General features: G+C 42.0%; 1 long non-coding RNA gene across 1 annotated transcript in view; it reads left to right on the top strand.

The window, feature by feature from the left end:
- LOC144615922 (uncharacterized) overlaps window positions 1-25575 on the top strand; it is a 151706-nt gene that overhangs the window by 17555 nt on the left and 108576 nt on the right. The window contains exons 2-3 of the long non-coding RNA XR_013554640.2: window positions 11844-12059; window positions 13251-13315. This is a non-coding gene — a long non-coding RNA (uncharacterized LOC144615922). The remainder of the gene's footprint in view (window positions 1-11843; window positions 12060-13250; window positions 13316-25575) is intronic.

Raw genomic sequence — 25575 nt, 5'->3', positions numbered from 1 at the left:
TATAAGTATGTCTACTCCAGCTTTCTTTTGACCCCCAGTAGCATGATAGATGGTTCTCCATCCCCTCACTTCCAATCCAAAGGTCTAAAATGGGTCTCTTGTAGACAGAAAATAGATGGGTCTTGTTTTTTTTTTTTTTTTTTTTTTTAATTCATTCTGATACCCTATGTCTTTTGATTGGAGCATTTAGTCCATTTACATTCAGTGTTATTATTGAAAGATATGGGTTTAGAGTCATTGTGTTATCTGTAGATTTCATGCTTGTGATGTCTCTGGTCCTTTGTGGTCCTTGCAACATTTCACTCACAGAATCCCCCTTAGGATCTCTTGTAGGGCTGGTTTAGTGGTGATGAATTCCTTCAGTTTTTGTTCTTTGGGAAAACCTTTATCTCTCCTTCTATTCTGAATGACAAGCTTGCTGGATAAAGGATTCTTGCATATTTTTCCTGTTCATCACATTGAAAATTTCCTGCCACTCCTTTCTGGCCTGCCAAGTTTCAGTAGATAGGTCTGCTACTACTCTTATGTGTCTACCCTTGTAGGTTAAGGCCCATTTATCCCTAGCTGCTTTCAGAATTCTCTCTTTATCTTTGTATTTTGCCAGTTTCACTATGATATGTTGTGCAGAAGATCAATTCAATTATATCTGAAGGGACTTCTCTGTGCCTCCTGGATTTCAATGTCTGTTTCCTTACCCAGATTGGAGAAGTTCTCAGCTATGATTTGTTCAAGCACACCTTCAGCCTCTTTCTCTCTTCTTCTTCTGTAACTCCTATGATATGGATATTGTTCCATTTCATTGAATCACTTAGTTCTCTAATTCTCCCCTTGTGATCCAGAATTTCTTATCTCTGTTTCTCAACTTCATCTTTTTCCATAATTTTATATTCTGTTTCACCTATTCTACCCTCTGCCTCTTCAATTCTCATTGTCACTGCCTCTAGTTTATTTTTCATCTCATTTACAGCATTTTTTAATTCATTATGACTATTTTTTAGTTCCTTGATCTCTGTACCAATAGATTCTCTGCTGTCTTCTATGCTTTTTTCAAGCCCAGTGATTAATCTTATGACTATTATTCTAAATTCCTGTTCAGTTGTATTGTCTATATCTGTTTTGAGCAATTCTTTGGCTGTCATTTCTTTATGGAATTTCTTTTGAGATTTCTTCCGTTTTGTCATTTTGGCTAGTTTTCTGTCCCTTATGTGTTTAAAAGCTTGTTATGTGCCCTGCACCTGCGAGCTCTACTATATTAAAGAGGGGTCATATACTGTCCAGGGCCTGGCCCTTCAGGATGTTTTTTTTGGAGAGTGTTACTTGCTCTCTGTTGTTGTGACTTTGGTTACTTTATCTCCCTACTCTAGTGATGTTTTGGACTCCCCACCAGGTGTGCTTTGATTTGTTCATTGAAGTAGCCCTGGAAAGGAAAACAAACAGACAAGCAAACAAACAAAAAACAAACAGAAAAAAAAAACAGGAAGACACATAAACAAAAAAACAAAAAACAAAAAACCAGAAACACCAGCTGCAAGTAAACAACAGAGTGGAGCCAGTGCTGATAGAAGAGGCCTTATCCCACACAAAGAGAGAATTTCCAGGGGGTGGGGAAAAAGAAGAAATAAAAATTGACCAGGCAGAGAAACTACATGGCTAATCCAGAGAGAGAGAAAGGAAAATAAAGAAGGAGGTGGGGAAAAAGAAAAGAAAATAAAATTGACCAAAGAAACTATACAGCTTACTCCAGAGAGACAGTAAGGAAAATAAAGAAGGAGGTATAGAACATGTATCAAGAATGGATTAAATGTGTATGCTTAAACAAACCAACAACCAGAGTAACCAGACTAGAGGAGGGAAGAGCTAAGAAGGAGAAAAGGAAGGAGGAATATATCTATATAATAAGAATTGTCTGAGAATTAAACAGGCAATGCAACAGCACAGGTCTGGAGGAGGGGCTGTCTGGTTGTTGGTGTCAATCCTGCTCCAGTAGATACACAAGTACCAGGCGCAGAGGAGTGTAGTTTGGTGTAGGCGGGTTCCACCTCAACTGTGAGCAGCTGTCTATTCTCTGAAGCTGCCCTACTAATGGCCATCAGGTTGTCCTGGTGGGTCCCTGGAAGCAACTCTGCTTCTTTTTCTCCCAGACTCTTAGGGTTCAAAGTCCTTTGGCCTCAACATGGCTTTGTTTGAGAGATGAGGGAACTTTGGATTCCCCTACCTCTCTGCCATGTCGGCCCCTCCCTCCCACCCCTCCCTTCTGAGGAACTGCAGCTTTGACCCACTCAGATCCTCTGGGGGAGGGTCTCACTGAGCAATGGCCAAGTGTCAGCCTGACCCCAGGAATGTTTGTGAGACCCTGCTGCTGCTAGTGCCCAGAGACTGCAGCTGGGTGCCAGCCCACCCCAGAAAAAGTTCACCTGATCATGTAGCAGCAGTATTTCAGGGTTTATGGAAAATCATAACATACATCTAGTGCCAGCCTTCCCCCAATCCATCCTTGTTCCATCACCAGTGAATGTAGTCGTTCTCTGGGGCTTTTGCCTGTGGGGTAGCCACACAGCCTCTACCAAATGTCCTCCCTGCAGGGGAATCGCCTTTCCCCATGTGGCCCATGGGCCCTTTGGACCTCGCTCTCCACTGCTGGGGATTTGCCCTTCCCACCAGAGCACCGCCAGGTATCGAGCTGCAGAGTTTCAGATTCTGTGCTCCCTCTGTTTGTAGAGTCTTAATGGAATTTAAACCCTCTCTTTTCTCCTTTATCCCATATATATATATATATATATATATATATATATATTTTTTTTTTTTTTTTTTTTTTTCAGTCCCTGTGGCTGTTTCCACTTTTCTACTTTCTTTCCAGGTGCTTTTGGTGGAGTGCTTTTTCCATACTAACTCCCCTCCATCTCTGTCCTCTCTCCACAAGCAAATACACTCCCTGCCCTCGCAGCTTCTCTGTCACCCCTGGTACACACCTCACACTGTGTATTTGCTGAATTCTGTGGTTCAGGTTTTGCAGATTGTTGTGTTAATCCTCAGGTCAGTTTTCTAGGTGTGCAGGATGGTTCAGTGTTGATCTGGCTGCATTTCAGGGATGATAGACGCCACAAAAACTTCCATGCTGTTCCATCATCTTGGTCCCTCCCCCTGTGTCACATTCTTTATATTGATGCCCAACTTCCAGAAAATCAGTTAAAAATCCATACTATTTTTATAAAGTTAAAAAAATAAAACCCAACAGCATTTGGAGTTTTCTCTATTTTTCTTGACAGTGATTTCTTTCTTAGTTTTCAAAATTATGTGATGACCAGGATCTTCCATGTATGGAAGTTAATGTATGCATGACCCCTTTATCCATACTGCCGATACTCAATCAGTATCATGTTGCAGAATCATAGATCTGGCAAGAATAGTGGTTCCAATGGTGACAGCAGAATTTAGGAACTGGTTGTGGAGCTGCCAGAGTTGTCATTGGTCATCTGAGGTGTCCAATACCAGGGGATATTTACAGCAGGAGCCATAAAGCCATGAATCAGCTAGGTGAGAGGTGGTTCTGCATATACCCCCTAGACAGCTGAGAAAGCATGCAATTCAACATATACTAAGCATAAATCAGTGAGCTGGATGTCAGGACATCTGTCCCATCACTAGGAAGCGACTGTCTCAAGAATAGGTGATTTAATGTATTTGTTGCTATCTGCATTGTTGAATTGTGTTAATATTAGGATCATCTAGGGAAAAATAATTAAAATGCTTCTGGTAGATTAGGATTGATGGAGGCAAAGGGAATTTGCCACCAGCATACCAAGCGAGTTGATTTTTTTTGTTCTAAAAACAAGGCTTACTCATGTTGGTGACTTGACCCATCTCAAGAATTGCTAGCATACTGAATATGAAGTGGCCTAAGAAAGTTTAAAATGTGAGATGAATATAAGGTATTATTTTGATATTTCTTTTTTTTTACATATTTAAGAAAAATGTTTGTTTTTGAAAGAGAGAGCATAAGTGGGGAAGGTGGGCAGAGAGAGAGGGATACACAGAATCATAAGCAGTCTCCAGGCTCTGAGCTGTCAGCACACCTTGACAACTGAACTGTGAGATCATGACCTGAGCCAAAATCAGAAGCTTAATTGACTGAGCCACCCAGGCACCCCTATTTTGATATTTCTGAGAGTTGTAGGCCTCTTTGAGTTCATTCTTTTTTAAAAAAGTTGTTTATTGAGATATAACATGCATCTCATAAGCAGCATACATCTTGTGTGTGAGTTCATTAATTTGTTCTTAAAGCTTATTTATTTATTTTGAGAGAGAGAGCATAAGCAGGGGAGGGGCAGAGAGAGAGGGAGAGAGAGAGAATCTCAAGCAGGCACTGCACTGTCAGCGTGGAGCCCAATGTGGGGCTTGAACTCATGAACCGTGAGATCATGACCTGAGCTGAAACCAAGAATATGACACTTAACTGACTGAGATACCCAGGCCCCCCTGAGCTCATTAATTTCAAAAATCTTACTAAAAATTTAAAATTCTTTAAGAAGTCTCCTGTGCCTTATGTGCTTGATGGGGAAGGTGTTGTTGCAATGGGTTATGTGTTAAGATTGGATTCAAATAAGAACTAGAGCTGATATGAAGTATTATTGGGACAGGGACCAGCTCCATGCATACATCTGTCCAATCAGGAGTCTGTATGTGTATTTCAATGTATTTACATGTGTGAGCATATGGATATTAGAAGACCAAAATATAGGAGTTATATATTAGTGATGTATGTATGTGTGTGTTTGTGTGTGTGTGTGTGTGTGTGTCTGTGTCTGTGTCTGTGTAATAAGGCTCTTCTGGCTACAAGGAGCAGAGCCCCAATGAAGAAGAAAAAGGATAAGACTACATTTGGAATGGAAATCCCCCCAGGGTGATCAAAAGGTCAGTTTCCTTCCCACTGTAGGACATCTTTGCCTTTCTCTACATGACTGCTTTGTCCCACCCTTGGTCACTAGGTCCTCTATTTCTTACTCATAGTTTTTTCTGCCTCATAGCTATGTGGCTTGTACTTGGCCTCAGTGTGCCTTGGCCCCACCTCTACATTAAGGCATCCTTTTAGCTTTTGCTTCTCCTAATGATCAAGCAGACTTTTCTATGTTTCTTAGTTCAAATTTCAGAGATAAGAAATGTTTTGTATAGGTTGCTGGCAAGCCTTCTATTTGGTTGTCTGGTTCAGGATTTCGTCTCTGGCCCCATAAACTTTGGCCAGGGGGTGGGTGGGAAGGCACTAGTGGGGTAAGCATGGCTACCTATGTCTTTGCCTTGAGCAGAGACTACAGAATGCCTAGGAATTGACAGCTTTATGGTGTAGTAGGAGACTGTGGAGAAGTATCTTAGTGGTTCTTGTGGATAATGGGACTCTGACTGAAGAAGAAAAGGATAGAGAAAAGGGAAAGCACTCCTGTGAAGGGGATTAAATTTCTCCCACTCATTCTGTAGAAAGAGGACTTGTTCAATGATGAAAAATCATGAACCAAGATAAACAGCTAAACAGATCACTTATGGAGGCATGGCTCATAGAGTTATCAGAAGGTGCTAGCTACAGCAGAGAGGAACCTGTTATGAGAGGTGAGTTAGCCTTGGTAGATGTCACTTCTAAAAGAAAGCCCTGACTCACGGAACAGTATGCTCCTGCCTGTTTCAGATATGAGTGAGGGGAATGGCTTTTCAAGACTGATGTATCCTAGGAATTCCCATATGTCTTTGCAGCATAATCTTCCATGTTAGAAATATGTGTAATGTCACATTTTCTACTAATTGTTTTAGTATACCTTTGTGAAATGAAGCCTTGTCCAGTATTTTAGCAGTACCCAGGGGAAAAGGAAAAGAGGGTAAGCTGGAGAGAGGGTGTTCCTCCTGGCATCATTCCAGGAGACTGACCACCTGGAAGAATTCACAAAGTTAATGTGGAGGGATGTGCTTCTTTATTATTTTTCTAAGGAAGAAATCCAGCTTTGACATTGAGGAAATGCAAAAGACTAGAGACAATTAACTAGAAGCTGTGGAGAGTGAGAGATACCTTGAATATCTGCTTTGCTTTAGGCAGAGAAGTACCTCAGGAGCCTTTGGTCCATGAAATACCATTTGTGTGTCAGAAAGAGGAAGCCCCTCCTGTCCTGTTACAGAGCTTTGGATGACAGGGGACTGAACTGAGCAGTCTTAGCTCCAGCTCACAAACCCTCCAGCTCCTTGTTTCCAGGCATGGGGCCCTAGTGCCCTCTTTTTCCATCTCTGCTTCCCTCCATTCTCGCTCTGAAGAAATAGCCAGATTAACACCTTGGTTTCCAAATTTATCTATGCTAGAAGCAGCTCTGGGTACCACATGACTGTCTCCTTGGAGGCATGTGTCAGGAGGATTACCCACCTCAGTGTCCTTCAGTTGCCCAGAGCTCTGGAGGATTCTATTCTCAGTAGCATGAAGGATGTCAGGAGACAGGGAGGAAAGAAATGGTCAGTCTTTACCACCTGCATTAGCAAGTGCTTTTAAATATATGAAGCCATGTGGGGGTGCTGTTGTTATAAGAGATGAATGTTCCTTTACTGAGCCTGTCTGCTGAAAGTCTGCAGTGGGACTGGGTGCTCACAAGCAATCAGACAACCATATAAATGATGGCTCCTGCAAGCCAGTGGATGTGGATAGCAGAGTCGGCCTGTCATTTTGAAGCCAGTGGGCAAGCCTGTGTTTTTCTATGCAAACCTCAGGAAATTCAGTGGGAAAGCCTTCTTATGCTAGCTCTACAGCTGGACCTTTGTTAAGGGAGAGTAAGGATGGGCTACTTGGCAAGCATTTTCCTTAGTAATCGTGAGGATGGTTGTTAGAGTTCATTAAATATGAGCTGAGGAAGCTGGCTTAGTGAGGAAGCCCTGTGATTTTAAATGTGGGCCAAGGAGAATCTAGCAACAGGGCAAAGAGAATTTGAAATCTAGACTCTGAAGGGAGCAAGGACTCTTCCAACAGCGAGCAATAACCTATGACTAGCAATATTCTTCAATTTTCAAAAAAAATCTGTGTAATCTATACCAAAGTTTTATCCACATCTCTTCTTTTTCCTACTTCATACCATACTTGTTCAAACCCTCTTTCATAGACCAGCCATACCCACATAACTTTTGCCTGGTTCAGTGACCAAATTCAGCATAAAGTATCTTGCAAAGGGGTCTCTTTGCAAGGGCCAACATGTGTAATGGTCTATTTGTTCACAATCACTTTTTAAAAAAATTTTTTTAACATTTATTTATTTTTGAGACAGAGAGAGACAGAGCATGAACGGGGGAGGGGCAGAGAGAGAGGGAGACACAGAATCGGAAATAGGCTCCAAGCTCTGAGCCATCAGCCCAGAGCCCGACGTGGGGCTTGAACTCACGGACCGCGAGATCATGACCTGAGCTGAAGTCAGATGCTTAACTGACTGAGCCACCCAGGCGCCCCCACAATCACTTTTGAAAGAGTTGAGTGGTTGACTCATTCAGGCCACTCCAGAGAGTCACCTAATTAACGTTTCTAAGATCGTGCTATCCTTATGTCCCTCCTTGCTCCAGAACCTACCATGGTCCACTCAGGACTATGCATAAACTCCACAATCTTCTGCCAGTTTCTTAATGCCTCCTATGATCTACCCATCCCATGCTTCTCCAATCCCTTTCCCCACTTCTCCCCCAAGTGGCAGTGTTCATTTTAGTCATGTCCTCTCCACAGCTGTTCTTTGCATGGGATTATTTGTCTGCCTGCATCAGCCTATCTAGTAAAGTCTCATCCAGTCTGCAAAGTTTGCCTCTAATCTTAACTTTTTGGTGAACTTCCCACCCCACCTTCTTTTTTCTAATATAGTTTCTCCTTATCTTGAGTTTTTATAGAGTCAGGTGCTTGAGGAGAAAGTTACTATTGTTTCTAAATTCCAAAAGTTTTGACTATTAAGGAAAATACATGAGTGATACAGAGTTTTATTTGTGTGTGTGTGTGTGTGTGTGTGTGTGTGTGTGTGTGTGTTTGATCATAAAACACAGAACAGGAGAGAATGCATGATGATGATTGAGTAGCTTTGGAGGCAAGAATCCTTTCTGGACTATTGGTGAGGTGTTTGGGGAGAGGAATTAGAGAAGAGAACACATGAGTTTAGAGCTAATACTGAACTCTGCTCAAACCTTGGGTTTGGAGGGTGGATGTAGAGGCTCTTGGATAGGTTTGGGGTCTGAGGCCAGAGGGGCCACACACACCTCACTTCCTGAGGGGACTTTGGGAAGAAGAAGTTTAGCAAAGTGCCCTGCCCCAACATGTTGGCTTTGGAAGCATAGAAATGGCAGCACAGTAATATTAGGCAGAAAGGAGGCCTTGCCAAATATTCCCCCTCCCTTTCCATACAAGTTCTCCTTTGGCTCCTGTAAGGCATGGAGAAGACCTGAAGTTTCTTAGGTAATGAATACTTTAGAGCCTGATGGGGTTGACAGGGATTCATACTGGGATGGTTTAGGGAGCCCAAAGAGGATGCTGTTGGATGGACATTTCAAGTTTGAGCATAAATCAAGGGAGGAGTGGCCAGGTTTGAGAGGGTCAGCAGAGCCAGAGAAAGCCAAAGTGTTGGCTCAGATGGGAGAAGGACTCTTTTCTAGAGCCCTCCTGGGTGCTGCTTGTCCTGAGGGGAAAGAAGGAAGTTATTCTTGAGAAAAGTGAACATGGACCATTCATTGATGGGTCAATTGTGATGGGTGCCATGAAGGAAGTGAATCAAGCATAGTGATGGAAGATTGCAGGTGTGATGGGATGCATTGGCACAATTAAGTTAGAGGCAAGAGGAAAAGGAGACAGTAATGCAGGAGGAAGGGTTCTAGGCAGAGATGGTAGTGTTGGAAGGCTCTGGGAATAGAGAGAACAGGTTGGATTTGAGGACCTGAAAGGAAGTTAGAGCACTTGACGGTGGCACTTGAGGAAGGCAGTGGCATGAGACAAGGTCAGGAAGGTGACCAGAGGCAAATCATTTAGGCCTTGTGACCCTAAAACTGAGTTTGGAGTTTTATTCTCAGTGCAGTGTGAAGTCTTCAAAGCAGTTTGAACAAAAGAGTGATACTATCTGATTTTTGAAAGGATTATTGTGAAAAATTATTTTGAAAGGTTATTATGGCTATTCTGTGGAACCCAGATCAGAGTTGGGGAGAAGGTTCTGGAATGGCAGCCTGGGGATAAGATCCTCCCACCCATAGAAGAAAGCCCAACGTATTCATTCTCTTTCCCTTCTGGCTCCTTAGCTCTGAGCATCCTTTCTTACCTGGGATTTTAACATGACTGAGGTGTCCCAATTGCTTTTTAGTTCAGTTGCATACAATACATACTTATTGAACATCTGAGCAAGGCACAGTAGGGGATTAAGAAACACAAATCTCATCTCTGCCCTCAAGGAGCTTTAAAATTACATTAAGAGAAATGACATTTGTTCATTAATCACAATCATCCTCTGCCATGTAGGTGTGGATTTAGAGGACGACTAAGATGTGTTTTTTGCCCTGGAGTGGTCATGTTCTGGGGAGACAAATGTTTAAAGAAAAATTTGTGTAGTGTTACATAATAGAGGTACATGCTGAGTGTTAAGGAAGGAAGGAAGTCATGTGTCAGGACAACTCTTAGAGGAAGTGAAATTTGTGTTGGATCTTAACCAAGAGTTGGAATGGGCTGGGGGCTAAGCATTTTAGTCCTATTCAAAAGGAGGCTGCTGGATGCTATACTTAATATGAGTCAACAGTGTGAGGTAGGTGCTAAGGAAGTGAGTAGGTTGTATTAATGAAAGCTTAGTTCTGAAAATAAAGGAGGAGATGACTGGGTGGTGTTCTTCTGACTACAGAGTTGTTAGGTATAGGTGAGGGTAACCCTCTTGAAGAGGGATGTAAATGTTGAATTGGATGGATATATTAGTCTGGGACTTCTAAAAAGCAGATTCCAATATGGGATTAAATGTGTAATGATTTTATTAAGGGATATGCCTTGAGAGAATAATAGGGAGAGAGCCAGGAAAGGCTGAGAAAGCCATCAGAGTGCAATATAAGTCTTACCCAATTGCAGGAAAGAGGGAAGACAGGTTGAGTGGAAGCATTCTAGATTGTCATGCTGACTAAGGAACGATTGGCGAGGCATTTGGGGAGTCCTCTAGCCAAAGTTAGCTGTCTGAGCATGCTGAGTTTTCCAGGATTTAATATCCATAAGGGCCCCAAGTCATTGGCTGGGAGCAGCCTGGGGGCAGTGTGGCCTTAGTGCAAACATGACAGTGAATTTCTGCGGCAGCAGTTGGGGCCCTTGACTGATAAAAGTCCCTGTACCTGGGGGTCTGGGAGGCTCACATGGCAGCCTGTAGAGAATTTCTGGGGCAGTGAGAAAATTCAACCAAATATGGGAAAGGAGACTACAATATGCTGAGTCTGAAGAAGTCTCAGAGGTGACATTTATCATTCTTTTTTTTTTTAAATTACTTATTTGACATTTATTTACTTATATGGCTGTATGCTGGGAATACTGATAGGAAAGAAACAGACCTTGCCTTCAAGGAGCTCATAGTCTAGAAGGGACTGCAGCCTGATGCACCATGATGACTGGATGAACTCAGAGCACAGGGAACACCTCAAGGTGCTGATGTTGGTGGTGATAGGATCATTGGATTCCTAGAAGGCTGTGAGCTGGGTTTTAAGCACAAACTGCAAGTCTTCAGGTGGAAGAAGGAAGGGATTACACTAATATTCAAAGAGGCGTGGAATGTGGAATGACATTTGATTTTCATGTGAATAATGTAATTGAATTATTTTAGCCCCAATGTGTGGGAACTATGAGAATACAGATTTGGGATTATTATAAGCAAGGACATTCTGATAAACCGACCTTTGCAAAGGTGAGATAGGGTTGCCTTGGTGCATTTCCAGTGCTGCTAATATCCATCTGGGAAAGCTGTTAGCAGAGATGGAGTCAGGTCAGGGAAGGATGGTTGTGATTCTCCAGGTGATTGTTAAAGTCCTTCCCATCCTTGAGATTCTATTGATAGGGAAAAATCTGTTATAAGATGGCCGACAGGACTGATAGGGACATTTCAGTCCCTGACTGAAGACTCCCCTTCTGGGTTCTTTTTCCTACTCCACATTAGCCTGTGCTAATGTGGAATGTGGAAGTAACAGACTATAAATTGTTCTCTCTGCTAGGGCTCGGAGCTCAGATCCCTGGAGAGTGATCTCCTCTGAGCCCGCAGGTATGAGATAAACCTCCTGCTTTCCAAGATCTCTGAGTGCCACTTGGTTCTTCCACCAGGTGATCCAGACCAGGTTCCATAACACTGATTCAAAGTAGCACTTTTTGGAAGGCATCCATTAGAAGAACCATCTGTACCCTCCCAGCCTCAGGTTGCACACTATCCTGCAATTTCTTCCTGGCCAGGGATGAGGACAGGGGGGCCTATTTCTTAGAAGGACCAATTTCAGCATCCAACTCATTACATACAACAAAGGTTAGGAGTCTCAGGAAGTGACTTTCTCTGGCTGATCAGAGGTGAGATTTCCACCAGTACTCTTGATTGTCCTCTCCAAAGAAGGAAGCAGGCCATAAATATATATGTACAATGCAATGTAAGTTCATCAAAGGCCTCCCAAAGACACTACTTCTTGGAGAAACCCTCCCTGGAGACTTGATAAGTATCTAAGAGGAAATGGACTGCTATTTAGTGAAGAAGTTAGATTATATATATTCCTGCCAATATCCATTTTTAATAGAGTAGGATAGCAGTTGTTTAAATCTGACAATAGAACCTACAATCAAAATGATGTTTGTTCCACTTGTTTTTTTCTTGCAGGTGTATCCTGATATTTCTTGCTCCTCCATTTCTTTGCTCTCATTCATCTTCCCCACGATGTGTTCCCCAGATGAAGCAACTCAACTTCCAGTTGTCCCTGAACTCCCTGTACTTCCACACTTCAGTCCTCCCTGGTTTGATTCCCAGCACTGTTGCATTTAAACTTTGGAAGGAATCAACTAAATGGTTTTCACACTGGGATCTCATTATAGCAAGGTGAGTTTCCCCAGAAGCCAATATAGAGATAGAGTGTAAAAGGGAGGATGTTTATTAAGGAGCACCCTTGGATCAGTACTTGTGGGAGGGTGTGGGAAATTCCTTCCCCCAGAAGGAATTTAATCTTGCTCGAGAGGACTCTTTCCAACTGAGGCAGTGCCCAAAAGTCTGAGAGCTAAATGCAGTCTGTTGCCCTCATACCCAGCAGCTGTAGCAACAAGTCCTTCCTTAAAGGGGAATCTGGGTAACAAATGGCGGTGCCCACCACAGCCTCCCTCCTGTTTCCCCACCTACTGTTGCCAAGAGAGAAGCAGCTCTCCTGTGATCTGTTTCATAATTAGGGTTCTGCACAAGAGTCTCTTTGCAAGATGGGTTCTGTGCTAAAAAAAGTTTGGATATCACTGATTAGAGACTATAAGGCAAGCTGAGGACCAAGCACAAGCTAGCACAAACCCTCCTCTCCAGGTGGGGCATGTGTGGTATTCTTCAGGTACTCCTGGCTGCCCAAGAACAAAGGAAAGGCAGAAAACAAGTGGTTCAACTGATAGTCTCCATCAGTTTACAAATATCTCATCAATAGCCTAATCTCCAGGAACTCCCTACTATCTTCATGATAATGCTTTGCTAGAGGGAAAAACAATCTTAGCTTGACAGTTGGTAGGCATCCAGTAATCTGTAAATCATCTTTAGCGTATGGAAATCCCTTTAAGAAACTTCCTCTTGACTTTACCTCCCCCAATTCCACACTATATAAGCAGTCACTTTGCACAAGCCCAGTGCAACTCTTCCTGCCTATGGGTCCTGTCCCTGTGCTTTAATAAAATCATCTTTTTGCACCAAGACATCTTCAAGGATTCTTTCTTGGCTGTTGGCTCTGAACTCCCACAAATACCCCCAAACCCCATCAATCACTGCCCTGTCCAACCCTCTCATTTTTCAGATGAGGAAATTGAAGCCCAGCCCAGCTTCTCTGAGTCCTAACATAGTATCTTTTAAAATTTTTAACCAAATTTAGCATCTCTATATCTTTGTTTCCTTTCTGTATATCTAACACTCCCGAGGACAGACTGATCAAATGTGGCAGACACTGCTGGTCTCCTAGCAATATTCATACTCTCTTTTCTACTAACAGAACCTTGGTTTGTGCTCAGGGGCATGTGCTCAGCTAAAGAACCTCATTTCCCAACCTAGGTTGCAGCTAGTACCATCGATGTGACAAAGTTCTGGCTCATGAGAAGTAAACTGAAGGTTTCTGGGTAAGCTCTACTTCCTTAATATAAGCACCACTCCTTCTTTTCTCCTCTTTTACTTCCTCCTGTTGCTTAGAATGCAGAAATCGTGAATGGAGATAATGCGGCCATTGGGAGAGAATGAGAACAAGGTTCTCAGACTAAGAATGGCAGAGCACAAAGCTAGAGGTGCCTGGGTCCAGATAATCTATGTGGAGCTCTCCTCTATCTTCTCTGAGTTTTATGTTATATAGGGGAAATAAAAATTCCTGCCTAATTAAGGCACAACTCCTTGGAATTTGGGTTGCCAAACCCAATCCCAGGTGGATAATGCTGAGTTGAGAGAAAAGAAGATCTTGGACCTCATGTGTTCAGATTAGTATCTTCAATTGCTCTGGCCTCAGAGAATCCCAAATTCCATACCTGAGGCATCCCATGGCTTCCTGTATGAAGGCCTGGTGAAGGGAAAGGACACTGAACTGGGAATTTGGAGAAGTGGGTTTCAAGTCTATTTCTGACATTCACTATTTGTGTAATTTCAGACAAGTTGGATAATCTATTTGGGGCTCAGTTTCCCTTATTGTAAAGACAAAGAGTTTGAGTACATCTCAAAGTTTTCTTTCATAGCTTAAGTCACAGTTTCTCTCCCTTGACTGAGTGTACAGTGGGAGTGCATCTGTGTAGAGACCCACTTTAGGGCAGTAGTTACAGGTCAGGAGGTTGTGGGTGGGACAAGTGTGAGAAACAGCTTTGCTTTTAAGGTTATTTCTTGCTAAGTATAATCCGGTTGGCTAAGGATTTTCTTCATAAAAAATTCTTTGTATTTTTGTGGGTTGATTACTGGCTTAATTAATGTAATTAAACACAATTACAAAATTAGTACAAATCTATGTAATCAGGTACTAACAATATGTAATTAAGTAACTACATCTTCTAATTAGAGACTTGAATATGCAGTGCCACTTTAGAGTCCTTATTCTACTTTGTACAAAAGTTATGCCAAATCTACACACAGATCGTTTCAGACGTTTGTCTTACCCCATAGTTGAATGGATGTTTTTTATTCCTGTAAATTATTAACAACACATCCCCCCCCCCTTTAGGTAGTAATAACCTTGTATTTTATTTTCAAATCAAATATTTTTTTAAAGTAACTATGACCCCAGAATCAATCTCAGATTACACAAAATAGAAGTTGTCTTAGAAAGAATGATTTGAATTCTGGAAAGGGAACTCCAGAATAGCAATACATGAATAACATTATAGTCACATTATCAGTCTTTCGAATTAGAGTTTGATGAATTTTCCAGGTTTTTTGTATGCATTTCATTTGCATCCAAATATTTGATACATTATATTTTTATCTTTTGACAAAGTAAAATGAGAGTTCCATGATGATGGAAATGCTCCAGATTTGCGAGATCCCTAGGTTTTTTCAAATGGGTTTGCAACAACTGTCCTCCAGAGAGCACCAAGAAAACTTCAACGGTAATCTCCTGCCCCTTTTCCATTCTAAAGAACAGCATGTTCTATGATTTGGGTGTAGCTGCCATCTTGGTGGAAGAGAAAACCATTTGAGATTTATTGAAGCCATATGGCTTCTAATGACCCCCTTCCTTACAACCTGAGGGCATCACCTAAAAGGTAGATGAAATGTCCTAGGCTGGGAGTTAGCATACTTAATTTTGGTGCCAATTCTATCATTGGCCAGTGTTTTTTCTGTTTCCTCACCTAGGATATGTATTTAAAAAGTGGTACCGTTTGTATATTTAGTAAGGTCAAATGGACAGAGTGTATGGAAAAGGGCAAAGAAAAATATAAAGCATATCTTTGTGTTAGGTTTTATTCTCTATTATTATTTGGGTGTTTGGGAGATTTTTTTCCTTTAATTTTCTCTATCTAGGTCACTACTCCTTTTACTCATGCAGGTGTAGCTTTTGAAAACTGGTATTTGATGAAACACCTCATTTTACAGATGAAACTGAAGCCCAGAAAGGTCAAGCAGTTTGCCTAAGATTCAAGGTTAGCTAGCAACAGGGCTATTTTTAGAATGCAAATTTCTTGACTTCCAATTGAGTGCCCTTTCTAATCACACTAGCGTGGTCCTTGAGGACCTAATGGAGTTGGGGACACCATCTACCCTTATTGATATATCTCTCAGAGGAGAGCAGCCCCTTTTTCACAATGACACTTTTTCCTGGAGGAGATCTGGATGTTGATGCTTCTCAGTAGCTCCTTTTCCTTGAGGAAAGATAGGAGGAGGCAAGCACTGCACTTGGTGAACTAAAACAAAGCTTTCTTGGATGAATTATGAAAATTTGGGATGGAGATTAAAAACATAGGGTGAATTGTCTTTGCCTTATGCAGTGTGTGGCGTGGTGGTCTTGGACTTGAGATGAAATAAAGTGGGGAGGTTATTAGGGTGGAATCATTGGTGGTTGTTGGTGAGAGAGAGACATTAGTGTCAAGTAATTTTTTTACCCTATGAAGGGAGATGGTTTGGTGGCTTTGGTTAGAGCAGGCTGGGTGGTAAAGCCAGAACCATGGTCTATAAGTACTTAGGTATCATGTGCTTGCAAATATGCTTTTTTTATGTCTTCAGCTTTTAGTGGTTACCATTCGGTAACTCTTAACTGAAATGGTTGGGTTTGTTAATCTGCTTCAGGAACTTTGTCTTACAATTGGTTGAAAGAGTGCTTTTCCTTGGGATTTGATAAGGATGATAAAAGGATTTATTTTGGATGACTGAATCCACTCTGTGGGATGGATTTATAATTTCCAGAGGAATTAACTTAAGTATAACTTATAGGCCAACTATAATCATGATACAGTGTGATTTCTTTTTATTACCTTATCTCTCCTTGTTAAGAAATGAAAAATAAATTCTAGACATTTTTAGTTTCTATTCAGCTTCTCTTCTTTTAATACTCTATTTTTTTGTTTCTTGTATATGTTCATTGCAATTTGCATCCCATACTAAACTGCCTTAGGATTTTTAAAAATTGAATAATACATTCTAATATCAATTAAGGAGATTTTTCAGTGTCCTAACATGCAGTTATTTAAGGTTAGATGTCATTTCTAAATGGACTGCATCTCTGAAGCCCCAACTATCTTAATTCCCATTCCTACTGTTCCATGTCATGCTAAAATTTCTCATTTATAATTAAAAAAAAAAATCCTCTCACTTTCCTGGTATTGGGAAAGCCCGTTCAGTTTTGCATCTCTGCACAGTGCTGAATTGCTCAGACTCATGCTGTGGCAACAAGAGGTTTCCTAACCCTGAATTTTGTTGACCATATGAGAACCATGGTCAGAAAGTTTAGCCATTGCCTGTAGAAGAACATCAAATTAATTCTGTTATCATCTGGTTTTGGTGAACAGGGACATCATATACTTTGTCTACACTGGATCAACAGTTTTGTGTTTTTAATTTGATTATTTTAAGCCCACTATATTGTTAAATCAGAAATTGTGAAGGGTCTGAGATTTTATTCTACATGCCAGCTAACAAGTTATCCTGCCATGGTGTGGTGTGGTATGTGTGTGTATGTGTGAGTGAGTGTGTGTGTGTGTATCTATACTAACAGAAAACAGGAGGCCTCAGAGTCAGAGATGAACATAGTTCATTATATACAGCAAAGGCTACAGCTACTTAGCACCAATTCTTCAAGTCCCAGTCTTTGCATGGTGATATGGTGAGGGTCAGATGGTAACTGCACATGTGGTAGGGTGCATCATAGGAGAGGGGCCCCACAATAGGGAGGTTCTAATCTTATATAGGGTCTTGGCAACCTGCCAGTGCCTCACTGCCAAAAAGAGAGACCTTACTTTTTCTCTGGAAAGTAAGCCAATCTTCTCTAGGCTGAGAAGAAGACATCTTAATCTTTACTACCCCGGAATGTCTCTGGGGAAGGATCTTTAAGCTTTACTATATTGGCCAGGAAACAAATCTTTCCTCTAATATGAAGAGATACACTATTTCTAGTTTCTGAGGATGTTTGCTATTCAAACAATTTCGTGAAGAGATAGTTTAAGGTATATATAAACTCCAGATTCATGGAGAATTATCTTTCAGCATATATGTAGGCAACATCTTTCCCATAAACAAATAAATAATCAAAAACCAAAAACACATAAACATCTGTGGCCCCTCATGAACTACAGTGTAAAATCTAAACCTCTTGGCTTGTCATTTAAGGTTCTTCACTACCTGCCCCCTTTTAAAATTCTCCATCTTTGGGGCGCCTGGGTGGCGCAGTCGGTTAAGCGTCCGACTTCAGCCAGGTCACGATCTCGCGGTCCGTGAGTTCAAGCCCCGCGTCAGGCTCTGGGCTGATGGCTCGGAGCCTGGAGCCTGTTTCCGATTCTGTGTCTCCCTCTCTCTCTGCCCCTCCCCCGTTCATGCTCTGTCTCTCTCTGTCCCAAATATAAATAAAAAACGTTGGAAAAAAATTAAAAAAAAAATTCTCCATCTTTAATCCTCTGCTTGGACATAACTGGTCTTCTCGTCATTGGCTTTTTCCCTCCACATTGTCTCTCTCTTTATGGCCTTTATTCATATATTCTCCTGTTCTTGGCGTGACCTCCTTCCTTTCCTTTCTTTTTTTTTAATGTTTATTTTTTATATTTGAGAGAGAGAGAGAGAGAGAGAGGCAGTGTGCTAGTGAGGAAGGGGCAGAGAGAGATGGAGACAGAATCAGAAGCAAGCACCAGGCTCTGAGTTCTCAGCACAGAGCCCGACGTGGGGCTCAAACCGATGAACTGTGAGATCATGACCTGAGCTGAAGTCAGATGCTCAAATGACTGAGCCACCCAGGCACCCCCTCCTCCTTTCCTTTCTACCTTTATGAATTCCTTCCCACACTTTAAGAGCTAGTTCATCAACCAGGCTCCCATTCTTTCTAGTTGTAGGGTAAGCACCTCTTCTTATCTGAGCAAATTCTGAAACCTGACATCCATTCTATGCAGAATGAAGAGTATGACCTGATTTACTGGCCAGGAGACTATCACCCCTTGAGGCCCAGGGCTCACCTATTTTAAGGTCAGATTGCAGTTGGACACAGTGGATCACCCTGGTCTGTGGCTTGGTTAGCCTAGTGCCTTAGTTCTTAAGGGCCTCTTAGATTTAAGCAGGTTGCCAAGAAAGCCATGGTTGTGGGTTTTATTCTGATACCATAAATTCAGGATTAACACATGCCCCCAAGCCTCTTCACTATGTCCCCCTTCCAATTCCAGTCTGCTTTCTCAAGAAGGGCCTCACAAAGTTTAATACATACAAGACATACCTGATGAACCCAATTCAGTGGGTCTGGGGAAGGACCCGAGAAATTGTATTTCTGACAGACAAACTCCCAAGTTATACCAATACTGCTGGCCCATGGCTCACACTTTAAGAAGGAAGGGTTGAGATAACTTTTGGACATCAGGTATGTGTGTGCATACCTATAAGTCTCTACAAATGCTGTTTACCTAGAAAAAGAATCCAGAAATCCAGAAAAGGAACTGATTTTCTGAGCATATTACTCAGATGCAGGATTTTTTTTCTTTTCCGTTTTATAGCTGAGAAAACTGAGATTATAGAGGAATGAATCTTTCTGATAATAAGCAGAAGAGCTGGAATTCACACTCCTATCCCCTCATTCTGTCCACCACACTAAGATCAAGGTATCTGAGGTCTACTGGCTAGGAAGTGAACATCACACCTAAGGCAGGCCACAGACCCTGAATGACCACACAGTGCTTTCAACCAAGGTGTGCAGTAGAAAAGACAGCCAGGGGCATGTGGTCAGCTTGGTTCTAGTTGATGAGAGCTGTTTGAAAGACAAGACACTTGTATATGGAAGCATGTTGGCAAGTTCACAAGGTTCCTGGCCTGCTCTGTCATTTTCTCTGAATTATTCAGACTGTGTAATTCTGTTTCAGAACCCAATAGCGGTGAAAGCCTTTTTCTAATATTTATTCATTGCTCTCCTGACTGGGGTGTTTAGCTTTCAGCCAAATGGCATATACAGGTAGATGGCAAATCCCAGGAAATAGCCTCATGTGCTGGGTAGAGGTGTGCATAATGGTCTGTAGAAGAGAGAAAGCAGTTGTCCTGTTAGTCAGGGAGACAATCTGTGGCTGTGACCACTATCCTGGGAGCCCAATTCTGGGTCTGCCTTTGGTTCCTTGGCTTGATGAAAACCCTTCACCTTGGGTTGGGTTCCTCTGCTGCTACAATATGATCTGAGCCAATTTAGTCCCTTTTTATCATTTTTTTGTTTGTTTGTTTGCAGCATTCAGTTAGGCTCTGTATGAAGATAATCAGGGCAGGAACCCTCATATCAAGAAGATTGTAATCTAGTAAGAAGCTATATTCCTGACTACTAGATCCATGAGGTTTAAGAACTGTCTGTTCTCCATCTTTTCACTTATGTATTCTTTGAGCACCCTACTGTGCACTAAGAACTATCAACTATCAAGGGAATTCAAGTCACTCAAAAGTACTCTTCCTATGCTCATGAGCCTCAGGGTCTATCTGGAGAAACCTGGAGTTGGGATTGCAAAATTAGCAATCACCTGCTAAATGATGGCATCTCCACTTTAAGTGAAGTAGAAGCCAAAGGAGGAAGAGAATATTGTGATGAGGGAGGGCAGAGAAGCCTCCCTGGAGACGGTGAGACTTCAGTCTAGCAAGGAGAGAGGATGTGCCAACAACAGCACAGTCTGATAGTAATATGGTACAAACCACAAATGTCATTTAAGTTTTCTAGTAGCCACATTAAGAAAGTCAAAGGAAACAGGTAAAATTAATTTTAATATTTGTTATTAACCTAATACATCCAAAGTAGTATTATTTCAACAGATTATGAATACAAAAATTATTAATGAATACTTTATTTTATTTTTTGTATGTGTGCTAAATCTTTGGTGTATTTAGACGTGTATTTTACACATACATTTTGGTTTGGACTAGCCACATTGCAAGTACTCAGTAGCCACATGTAATGGACAGCACAGGGGGATGGGTGGATGAGCTTCTAGTTGTGTTATCCCTAATATATGAACTGGAGGACAGGACTCCAGGTAGGTGGGCTAGGTGGGTAGAAGGAGGTCTCGGTGCAGCCCTGGGCCTGAGGAAAGCAGACACGCTGTGGGAAAATGAAGAATAAAAATACACGTAGGTTCCAGGGACTTAAAAAACCTGGTGCAGGGAGGTACCCACTTTTTCTGCCACAACACACAAATTTGAAATGGCTTTGGAAAAGAGGCCCTGAATAGGAACTGCATTTCCAGAGAAATGAGCGTCCTTAAAGCTGTCTGAATAGAAAATAAGGTTATCATTATGCCTTATCATTAGGAGAGAGAAGAATATTAAAAGGACTCAGTTCAGCTTGAATAAAAAAGATAAATTTCAAGTAAACTGGCATACAGTTTATCCATGACTGGATTTGCTGTAATAAAGTCAGCGAGGGAATAAGCTGGATGATTTACAGGGAGACTGCTTCTGTAAAATTTACAAACTGCTGTGATAAAATGTCACCTTTTATGATGCATTCCACCCGGGCTGCATATATAAAGGGCACTGCAATGGAAAGAGTTGCAAAAACAAAGCTGTAGTCTGGCTCCCCAGCTGCCTTTGTCTGCTTTTCCAGCAGAATTGGGGATTTATGGAAAGATGACCTAGTCACTCGCTTTTTACGGTTGTGGATTGCAAACTGCCAGTGAAATGGCATCATTTCCTTTAGTTTTTATTTTGCCACCTCGGGGACTGCTTTCAGTAATTTAGACCAGGAAAGCTTGAGGTGAGGTGAGGAAGGGTAGGATGAGGAAGGAAAAGACCGCAATTCCAGGGGTTCTCAGTGCAGTTGGGAAGGCAAGCATGCCCATGAGTGATTTAACACAAATGTAGCAGGTATGAATTTTTAATCTAATCCACGCCATAATCATTTACTTTTCCAGATTAAATTTTATCTGCTATGAGTCTCCATCTGCCTATTTGGTGGGAAATTAAGTCTCAATCATTATTGGGGTATACTTTATATGCAGATGAATCCTGGTACTACACGCTGAGGAGGGGCCAGGTCTTCAGGCCATGGTGTTTCCATCTTCTCACTACCCATTTGCCTTCACAGTGGCCCTGTAGGGAGTGATCCTGTCCCTCTGTCTCCCAGTCCTCATGCTCTGGGGGAAGTCACTGAGATGCTCCTCTTATACTGCAGCCTGCCATCCAACAGCCTCCAACCTCCTATCCCCACCCATCCAAGGCTCTGCCTGTCTGTGAGGCCACTGGCGTCTCTCCTTAGCCCCTGTCTCAAAGGAAACTTGTCTCCTCAAGCCAGTGGCTTCTCCTTCTCCCCTCTCAGCACTCATAGCCATGCCTCCTCTTCAGCAACCCCAGCTCAGTCTTCTTCAGTGGGCCTGAAATACAAATTCTGTGTGTGTGCACATGCATGTGTGTGCAAAGACTAACCTGGATCTTGGAAAAAAAAGCAGTGTTGGCTCCTTTTATCCTTAGGTGGATATGGGGAAAACCATGTTTACACCAGTTACTTTCTTCCTCAGTAATTCACCCAGTTATACTAGGTAGACAAGGATAAATACTACAATGGGACTAGAAGCAAAGTTGGAGAGATTACTTTCAACGTGGGGGAACCAAGAAAGGCTCCAAGGAAGAGGTGAGATTTAATTAGAGCTGTGAAGGATGGGAGAAGTTTGCTCTGCAGGCAAAGTCAATTCAGAAGGGAAAGATAGAGCCAAGCCTACAGTGGAGGGGGCAGGGGAGTCGGAGGTGGAGGAAAGGGGGATGGGGCCAGAGTGAGAACATTTGGCTTATGTGTGGGTGAAGTGGGAAACTGGGGAGGAGGAAGTGAGTCTAGGGCTGGGGTTTGGATATGTGGAAGAGGGGTTGGTGGTGGTTGTATGGGATGCTAAGTGGTGTGGAAAATAACATGGCAATATCAAGTACTTAAGCTCATCCTTGGCCATTCTCAAGTAGTGGAAACAAGTTAACTTATAAAACTGGATATGTGGGTAGCAGTGAAAACAAGAATGTTTTCCTGAGACACTGCCACAAAAATGCTTGTCCACCAGGTATCAGTAAAAGTCCAGACTGTCATAGCCAAACAGGATTTAGATAACTTTATCCAAAGTGTGCTCCTTTATATTAACTTTCTGAATACACAATTCTCCATCGTACTAAGGGCCTGGGGCAACATGCATCACTGAGATCCCTCACAATACTCTAATCTCTGCCAACTCCCCCCTTTTACCACCTCCTCTGTTGCGTAGGCACTAAAGTACCCCCTCCCCCGATAAGACCTAGATAATCCTGGGAGCAGGAGGACCCATTTGTCAGGGAGCAGAGTCCAACAGAGGCTCCTGGAGTTGCACTGGCCACGGAGGTGGAATTGCTGGAAGGAAAACCCCAAAATATGATAATGGAAAAACATTAATTATAGTCAGTATCAAGTTGGGAACAAACAACAAAACAAGTAAGCAGTCCACTTAGAGACAAGAAGATTTGAGAGCATGTCAGTCTAGGAATGGGGTGAGGTAAGTGGCTCAGAACCTAGGTTTAAACAGCAGGGGCATACTAAAATCCTTCAGTTATGTGCTGCTAATGTATATAGTGCTGGGTGGGCATGGGGACTTGTGGAGACTATAGACCTAACTTGCTGTTAAGGGAATAGAGTTGGCTCATTTGAACTTAAACTTCCCCTGAGATATGAACCCTCTTAGCTGGAGCAGGGAAATATCAGTTTCCTTGTTCCATTATTCCTTGGTCAGAAGGTGCATGGGGACAGTCCCCTCTGTTAGGTCACAAGTGGCCACATCTGGATTGGGTTCCAAGTCCAAACTCTTGAGCTCAGCCCATCTATGCCTTGGTTCCCTGAATTCCCAACTTGTCAGGCTTTGGGGAGTGTCCATTAAGGATCTGTCCCTTGCAAAACATGTATCTCCCAAATTAAGAGTTTAACTAGATTTCATTTTGGGAATTGAACGAGAATCGGCAATAATTTAGCTTATAAAACTGTAGTTTAATGAAAGTATAAGACAATAGGCCTGGAAGAAGCTTTTTACTATCATAAGATGAGAGTTTGTATGGCCTGTGCTGACAGATTTACTGTTGTTTTAACTTAATAAGCTATTTCTGTTTTAGCGTTGTTATTGTTTCTGTGGTTATAGGACATTCTGTATTGTTTTATTATATTATCCCTCCCCCTCAGTTTTAGGGTGGCATTTTTCTCTTTGCTTAGGTTGTAAATATACATATTTCCTCTTATCCTCCTGATTCTTCCAGGCACAGGGAGAAACAGAGCAGTTTCTCAGGACATGGGGTGGGATTTGCCCCTGGTCACCCTTTTCTCATAAAGCTCAGCTCATAAAGGGCAGGCTCCTCTTGAAGTCAGTATCCTCCCCACAAATTGTTTTCATTACTTCTCTAAAGCCATCCAAATAAAAATTATATTTATCAGGTTTTATGCTTGTAAAGCATTTTTAGCTTTAAAATATATTGTCTGGTGTGATCTTTGTGACCACTCTGTGTGGTGGGCTCCATGGAGAATGGGGATGTATTACTGTCTTCATTTTACACATTGGGAAGAGGAGTTCCAAGAGGATAAATAAGTTGCTGAAGACTGTCTAGCAAGTCAGTGACAGAGCCTGGAGGTCAAAGAACCTCCTAGGAGAGAAGGCTGGGTTGAGGCAGAAGGCATCTTCCAGCAATAAGGACCGATCATGAAAGTAGTAGCCTATTGGCTGTGGAATACTCCATCACTGTTCCATTACCAACTTAACAGATAATATAGATCTTTAGCCTCCTCTTTTTCTTTCTTCATATTTCCCAAGAGAGAAATTACAGCTAGGAAGGAAAAACAAATTTAAATCTATCTCCTTCACTGTCATTGGGTAGTCTAGTCAATATTTGATGGACAACAAGATGGTCAAAAATCCTCTGGGACTGGCTTGAGGGAAACTCTCAAACCAAGTAGAGAAAAGAATGGAAGAGAAGTAGTAAGGTACATTGTGTTAATTAAATTTTTTAACAATCTGGCAAGGTAGGTGAGTCCTAACTTATAAAAGGGAAATCTGGAGTTCAGAGAGAGTCAGAGACATCTTTGGGATCCAGCAGCAATCTTTCTCTCAAGCCCATGATCTTTGGGCCCCTTTATTTCTGTCCTTTCTCTTCTTCAGGTACTCAGGAGACTAAATCTATAGTGAGAATCCTCGATCTCTCCCGGAACCAGGGAATAACAATTTAACAGCATCTGATTGGAGTAAAAATATCTTAAAGAGATAAAGGGCCAACAAACCCAAGCCTGTTGGTAATATTTAGATTTTAAAGAAGATTAAGTAAATTACTCTCTTAGATTAATCTCTTTATGGAAGACAATCCAGAATGGAGGAAAAAAATGAAATGACTATTTCGAAAGCCTCAGGCAATCAGGCTGGGGTTCCATTCCTCACCCGTCAGAACTCATCAGCTTCTGGTTCCTCAGATACAATGCAAAGATCTTTTCTAGTTCTACATTCTACGTTCCTATGACTGAAATCACATAAGTTGGTCTCTACCTGGGCCTGGCCCTTGTGCTCCATTCAGGAAGGGCATGCACCAAGCCTCTGCTGCCCATCTCTAAATTTTCTATGTGTTGAAGTTGGTCCCTCCTCCTTCCTGTGGATTGCCTCAGTCACAGCCCTTGGAGAATCTCCTGCCCCAAAGTCCTTCGAAAATCCAGAGTGTGGAGGAGAATAGGGCTTCAGTCTGTCATGGTTCATATTTTCTACTATGTCTCTTTTTTGTTTTTCCCTCCCTCTGTATCCCTCAGTCTTAAGATTTGTAGGGTTTGAGTTTCAGACTGGTAGAGAGAGAGTGCTTTTTGTAGAGACAGGAAATTCTCCCTCTGAAAAGATCCAGTTTACCTCTCTACTTAACTAAGGCTTCATATGGTGTCAGCTTTTCCCCCTTTCTTCCTTCTTTTCCTTTTCTTCCCTTTCTTTTCCTTCCTGCTATCCTTTCTCCTCCTCCTCCCCCTCATCTTCCTCTTCCTCCTCTTCCTCCTCCTCCTCCTTCTTTTTCTTCTTCTTCTTCTTCTTTCCATTCATGCATGTTTTTTTAAATTGAGAATTTTCCTTTGTGACTCCTATCAGTGGGAATGTTAGGCAGGATTGATCATGGAGGTCATCCTAGGAGCCATTTAGCATTTTTAGGGTCTGTGCCCAGAGTGGTTCAACAGTGCCAGAACTGCTAACTTGGGGTTGAACTTCTTGATTTCTTATATTCCAGGAGCGTATTTTTACTATTA

Source organism: Panthera onca, chromosome A3 (assembly GCF_046562875.1).
Source record: "Panthera onca isolate mPanOnc1 chromosome A3, mPanOnc1 haplotype 2, whole genome shotgun sequence".
Taxonomy (NCBI): Eukaryota; Metazoa; Chordata; class Mammalia; order Carnivora; family Felidae; genus Panthera; species Panthera onca.
This window is presented reverse-complemented; position numbering and strand designations above follow the sequence as displayed.